Here is a 7,619-nt window from a genome sequence, read left to right on the forward strand (position 1 = left end):
TTTCAGTTCCTATATTTCATCTTCTGCACTGAGTCACTGTGACACTTGGATATGGTTATGAAGTACTAAACAAGATGTATATTTCACCCTCCAGTTGGTAATATAAATAAAACATTAAAGAGGAAGGAGGGACGGGGGCAGGAGTTTTAAATAAAACTGTATGTTGAGATCTATGCTGTCTCTGTACACATGACCATATGTGTCTGCAAGTAGATGTAAGAGTATACGTAAGATATGCATGTACATGTGCAACGTGACCACATACTGTACATGTTGTGTGCATCTGTTCGTGTGTAGGCTGTGAAAACAGACTACTTCCCCATTTTGTTTTCAGAGGAATATAAAGTGTTGCTCTCTTTCTCTAAGCTCATTCTTGTAAAATAATGACATTCCAGTATTTATTGTTTCAACGCATCAATAAAGTATGCTAGTGCTTAAAATTTGTTTTGCTTGTTGTTAGGAACCAACATGACTTTATAGTTTCTTTTGTGTCATTTGTTTGAAAAATTCTCATTTATGACTCATTAACTTTAATGAAAACACATCATTCAGTTGAGAAAACAGTCCCACCACAAGATCAACAAATCCTTTTTCACAGCTGGCATTTTGACTTGACTAAGCAGGGAAAGCACAGGTGTAAATAATAACATTAACGATGGCTCCATTCCATTAATTGTCCCAGTTAGCTATGTCAGTGAGTGAGCATGCACAATACCAGAGCCCTGGAACTGGCTCAAAATGTCAAAAAGTTAGCCGAGTACAGGGTCTATTGAGTAACTGATCTGGATCTTTTGATGTGGAGTTTGTTGAGTTGTCATGGAATTGTAGATGTCCACATTTTTATTTTTCTGAGCACTTTAAAAACGTCTCTTCCATGTTGGCTTAAAACTGGAGTTCAGAGGTCATTCTTGACATTGGAAACAGCAGTAGAGAAAACAAGGTCCATTATGTCACAATGGCACTCTGTCCCAGTGTCCAGCCACTGCTATTTTGGCTCATTCATTTGTGAGGAATTTTCCAGACCTGCCCACCAGACGCCCCCAGACTTTCCACCTATCCCAGTCATCTGAGTCCCACACTCACCTGCTCACCTGTTCCTCCTTCCCAAATCATCCCAATCTGCTGCTCATTATCTCATCAGCCCCACTAGCATATATACCTGCCCAGATTTATTCACTCCTTGCCAGATTGTCAGTGTTGCAGTGTATATGTTTTATCTACAGTTAACGGCCACAATACCACAAGGATACTTTACAAAGCTTTATAAGTTGTAACAAATGGCTTTACAAATGGTTAATATGGTCACTTACTCTTACATTCATAGGGAAAATCTCTCCAATGGACTGTGTGACCACTTATCTCCTAGATCTGCAGAGTCCAGCCATAATCTTTTATTAACAACACATTGACATTTACAACTGCAAATATAATGGATTATCATTAAGATTTTGAATTAATGACTGACAAATATTTACAACTTATTAGAATGTAAAAAGGTATTAATAAAGTTTCTACCCCTGAGCATAAAGCTGGAAGACTGTATACATGAGCCAAAGTGATTTTTCATAAACGTTATTCTCATAAATGGCTAATTACAGATCTTGAAAACATTAACATATGTTTTATTAACAACCGATGAGTCCCCTCATACAGTAAAGCCCATATAGAGTATATTTTAATGTGGTACAAAAAGTCCTTCTTCCTCAGGCAAATGGCTAACATGACAAAGAGCAAAGTAAAACAGCAGCACATAGGCACACATTTTAAATACATCATGCTGACATCATGGTCAACCAATCAAGAAAAACTATTTAAATAAACACTTTCAAGTACCAACAGCTCTAATATCCCGTAGGACATTATTTGAAGTGATTATTTGTATCAGGACATTTCAGTGCTGCCAAATTGTTTTGCACCGCATCACCATAGCAACCGTAACCAAGAGTGAATAATGTCCTTTTGAGAATTAGGCCACATCTTTCTCTCCTCTCTTTTCCTTCACTAGAAGAGTACAGCAGAGTTTTTACAGCTCTGAAAGCTACAGTACATAGAAACAAGGAGTCTATTAGGTATTTTAATGACCAGCGTTGCTCAGCTGGTCTTTGATCATCAAACCACCAGCCTTTGATTACATTGTGGAGTTTCTCAATCAGCGTAGTTCATGCACATTTCAGTGCATACTCATGCTTCTATCCACACACTCATAGAAACACAATTCCCCTAAATTGATGCCAGAATCATACAAATGTTTGAAGTCCATCTGTAGCCTGTCAGCCGCCGGTCATTCAGTACCACCAATGGGACCAATTAAAGTTAGTTAGTTTAGATTGTTTGAAGTGGGGTTGTATTAGGTACTTATCCATAGATAGTGTATTACCAACAGTAGATGGCGATTGGCACACTACCAGTTTGGAGAAGCAGACAGAAGCTAAACAATGTAGTGCTGTGGACTGGGACAGCAGCAAAACGTATTTGGGCCACCAAAAAAAAAGGCCCACCTAAAAGAATAAATATCAGTTTAAGTGTACGCTATATTTAGAATATTTTCACCGCTTTACCTTGCCGTCAGACAGCCCTTTCCTTTGGCACTACATTTTCTCAACCCTAGGACTTCCGTGTTCCTACGCATGCTGCACACTGTATCACACCGCAGATCAGCTGTTTGGGTCAGAGAGCGGATCTTTGGCGTATCCTGACTCTGGATAAATACCTCATACCACCCCACTTCAAAAAATCCAGGCTAACCCTTTAAACCTGGTGATAATTATGTTTTGTGTCAGAAGCCAGCAGAGCATTTCTCTTTGCATGTGAGTGTGTGTGTTGAAATTCATGCCACCGGTTGGGGACTGGCAGCAGAGCTACATGGTTTTACTTCACCAGTTGGCCGAATGAATGCTGGAGCAGCTTGGCACAGGATGCACACATACACACACACACACACACAGACACACACACACACTACAGTACAGCCGTCTCTGTCAACCATCTGGATACCTCCACTCACACACCCACACACACACACACACACACACATACACCCACCCACACACACAGAAAGTGGAGAAAAACAAAAGTTTGCAGCGGGTCACGCAACAGATAATTAGATTAGTCACACTGGATCTGCTGCTGGTAAACTGTCAACACTGAGCAACACAAACTGAGCATACCTTCAGGCCAGCGAGGTTTAGATCCAGATGTGCATTTTTGGCCTGTGTGATGTTGAAATCCAACTTACGTAAGTTGCTGCCATGTAGCATTTGGTAAACACACATACGTCATTGTCAGACTGATAACTACTGAAACAAAGGCAGTAGCAGTCGATGTGGCTGGTTGTCTCTAGCTCATGTTTGAGAGCCAGATGTAGACTTGGGATTCAAGACTTGGACTCAAGTCAGACTTAAACCTGCAATAATTTTTGGTCATGTGTGCAGTACAAACAAACTGGGAACACAACAGTGATATATTATAACATTTTAAGTTGATATGGCAAACATTTTAGTACACAGCTGCCTATTTACACACCCAGCAGACATCAATCAACATTAGCATTAATTTGGAGTCGTGGCCACCTGACAAATATAAGTCCAATATTCACTGTGCTTCTGGCTCTGTTTTGGTCTCCACCAACTCCTGAGAAAATATCTGTATCTTTTGCTGCTAAATGCTCCACTATGTTCACCAGCTAACTAGTAGCTAATTTTGTCATTTGGTGTTGGGCAAGTAGTGCACAGTTGCCTGCTGTGGCCAAAAAACATTTTTGAATGTTGAGATTGAACCAAAACAGTGAAGTTACCAAAACAATGAGCTGAAAGACAATAAAACGATCTGTAAGGCTGAAAGGAACTGCAAAGTCGGGTGGTAACCCTCTGTAAGTTTGTAACAATAAGCGTCCATTTTCACATTACACATAGCCAGTAGTGGAAGAAGTACTGAGATCTTATACTACAGTATAATAATACTCTGTTATTGGTATATTTACAGATAGACAGTGCCTGTAAAAAACATTCACCTCCCTTGGTATGTTTCATCTTTTATTGTTTTACAACATTGGCTCAAAGTAGATTTAATGTCTTTTTTTAATATTGATCATCAGAAAAAGACCCTTAAATGTCAAAGAGAAAACCAATCTCTACATAGTAAGTTAAGTATTAAGTTAAGTAGAAGTATAAAGTAGCGTAAAATGGAAATACTCAAGTAAAGCACGCTAAAATTGTACATAAGTACAGTACTTGAATCGACGTATTTTGTTACATTCCATCACGTCACATACTCATTTGATCAATTGTTATTATAAATATATTGATTAGGTGCTTTAAGTTACAAAAGTGAGGACTTGAGAGTTGACTGGTGGAGGGACTTGACTTATTTGAGACTTGAATTTGTGATAATTTGGTTTGACTTCAGACTTGAAAGCAAAAACATTCAAGTATCTAGTTTTAATTCTTTAGCATAGCCCAAAAGACTTGATTTCACTTCTGTTAAAAAATAACACTGTGAAAAAAATGATCTTAAGTTGTCCTTAAGTATGTTGAGGCTCTGGTGCAATCTTCATCTAAATTTGTTGGATGAAACAGTGGTGTTCCTGCAGCTTCATTCTCATACTGGTATTGATATCAGTAGCTTTCTTCTGTCTTTTATGTATATTATAGTTGTTTTTGTATTGCATGTACTGTATGTGGTGAATAATTCTCATGTTGTTTGTTGTGAGTGAACCAGTGATCGAGTGACCTCTGCTCAGAGTGCAGTGAGGCTGTAAATCTGCGTAAAGGATAAACATCGCAAGATGCTCCAAGAATCCTGTCTTCTGGACTGCCTTCTGACAGCAACTTGCTCTTTTGCAACAACATCCATCTTGGTTTGATGAAGTGAAGCGGACGTGAAGTGAACAAGACTCCAGAAACAGAGACGGCCAGGGAGGAAGAGAGGAACAAATGACAGACACAAAGTTCTAGAAACAATATAAAAACTGAACATCTGGCTCTGAATGCTATTAAATATCTGCCCAGTATCACTCTTCACCACACGATCACCGTGACTTAAATACTGTCACATTTCCACGCTGTGTTTTGAATGGATAGAAACTTTGTTTAATAGATTAAATCAGCTAAAAATCCCGTCATGCAAACAGCCAGACTGGTGTTTAATGAGGGATGCTATGCTGGCTGAAATTTCACACATGGGGGCCATATTGGAAGGAGTGAAAGGGACATGTCTCACTCACATTTTTAAGTCTGGTATTCCCTACATCCTTATTATCTCTACGCAGATGTTCTGGTCACTAAAGTTTATTTATTTAGATTCATTCTGCTGTAAACAGACCATGCAGTCTCCAACATGTGAACATATTTGCATGAATATATATATATAATATGAAAAATACTCATCCTATAACTGATGAAGCTTATTTCCACTGCATTACATCGAAAAGCATTACTAATAAAGTGCTCTGTGAGTGTACAGTACACAGTGAAGTAAGAAGCCAGTGTTAAGACCTCAAGGGAGAAGAGTTTATAAGAAAGGAGTTCCTGCCACCTAGTGTCACATTCGGCTTTTACACTGATGGGTGATCAACTAGCAGATTCAGTAGAGCAGACAAACACTCTAGCTTGAAAATAATCTTTAAATGTAAGCCTTAGTTTGTTTGTTTTTTACTGAGGAAACAACATTTTTCATGGTTATCTCTTTTTGTGGAACATGCATGTGCTTGATAGTTTTATAAGTGTAGAGTTTAAAAGTCTCTACGTCATTTAGGTGGATGCATTAATGAAGTAAATACATGTATATGCTATACTAACATATAATGCAGATATTATCTGCTGGTGAACCTTTAGGCAGAGAGATGATTGCTGCTGACACAGAACTAAGGAATCTGTGCGTGAGTGTATGAACGTGTGTGATTTACTGGAACATCCGCCCTCTATGATGACACAGCCTCTCGTGTTGTTTTTTAGTATTACTGTTTTGTTTAAAGATACTTCAGTATTAATAACATTTGATTTGACGGCAGCTTGACTCAGTTCTCATCACCTAGTCCTATGATTTGTGTGTTTGTTTCCATGTTTTAAGCCTGCAGGATCCGTCGTCTTAACATTTTGTTCTCCTCCCGCTGCTGTTTTTTTTTTTTTTTTTAATTCCCAAAAGCCTCCTGACATTTACGGAAAGCTACATGTTAGCGCAGGCGGATTTTCAGTCAGAACAGGCTGAAACTCAGGGACCTCTGAGCTGTTTAGACCTAACGAGGAGTCAGCTGTGCATTACAATGCTGAAAACCATGTATCACGCATTCAGCTTTGCAACAGTGTTTTTAAATAGCTTATTTTGCTTAAGAAGTAGGCGATTTTTCTCAACTTAATTCTACAGTTTATCAGATACATTTAAAATCACCAGATTTGGAGATACATGGTTTTCTATGGACAGCTATGCCTCCTTAACAAGGACTGGACTCTTACAAACAATAGATAGATTCCTGCAAACAATAGACATTTTTCACTGCAGGTGTAATTAATAACATTAACACTCTCTGGCTTGGCGCACTTGGACACATAAGTGTTGAAGAGAGAGAAGATCATTAATATCTTTAATGGCACCTGTGCTTGTTCTGCTTTATGAGATCAAATGTCTGCAGTGAAATACTGTACCTCTGTAGAAATCCTGTTAAAACTTTTGCAGAAATTGCAGCAAAGCTAATAACTATGTCTATTTTTATTATTGTGACTTTATCTGAGATTTTCAAAAAGGAAAAACATTCACAGTGCAAAGCTCAGGCAGTCAACTCGAGCTGCACTGCTAGACGTGACATGCCTCACTCTCCTTATCACCTACCAAACACACCCTCCATATTTAGCAGTCTACCTCATGATTCCCAGAAAAGGGCCCCAGGTTTTCAGCCAGGTCTTTTAAGTTACAAAATTTCCCATCTCTCCCTCTGCTAATGCTGCTGCTGCTGTGCACCACAGTATTACTGCCTGCTCATTCAGCCCCAGCAGCCACCTGCAGGTTCTCGCTAGAGGGGAAGATATTTACTCATCACTCACCAATATCTCTGTGCTGCAGGGAGTGATGATGCCAAACTCTAATGTTCTGCTTGCTGTAAATAAACATTTTACACAAGTTGTCTGACTGAACTGAAAATATCATTAAGTCATAAAACTTGTTGTTCAAGTTTTGTATTTCATTGTATACATTTGACTTGTGGTTTTTTGTTCAGAATCCCATTTAAATTACATTAAATGATTAAAAGAAAAAAGTATATTTCAGCAGACAGGGCTCTGGCGCACAACACTCACACACTTCCATAACAGTGAACTAATGAATTTATTATTAAATACCTGAATGCTTTACTTAGATTTGCTCAATTTAGGAGCTGTGTTACTGTTTTACAAATTTTGCTTGTTGGGTTCATGTTTTTATTGTTAAATTGTACATTTCTGACCTGGTTTGATAACCTGCAGATACAGAAACGTGACAGTGAAGTTAGTAAGTGTTGAGTCACAGTTAGGATGAATCAAGTGTTTGTCTTCCTGCTCAGCAGCTCTGAGCACAGCTGCCAATAAATTACAAAACTTCTGGAAAAGTCCTTAGGCTCAAAGTGTCAACGTCAGGTAGGGTTTAGCAAAGGA

This window comes from Thunnus thynnus, chromosome 18 (genome assembly GCF_963924715.1).
Source record: "Thunnus thynnus chromosome 18, fThuThy2.1, whole genome shotgun sequence".
Taxonomy (NCBI): Eukaryota; Metazoa; Chordata; class Actinopteri; order Scombriformes; family Scombridae; genus Thunnus; species Thunnus thynnus.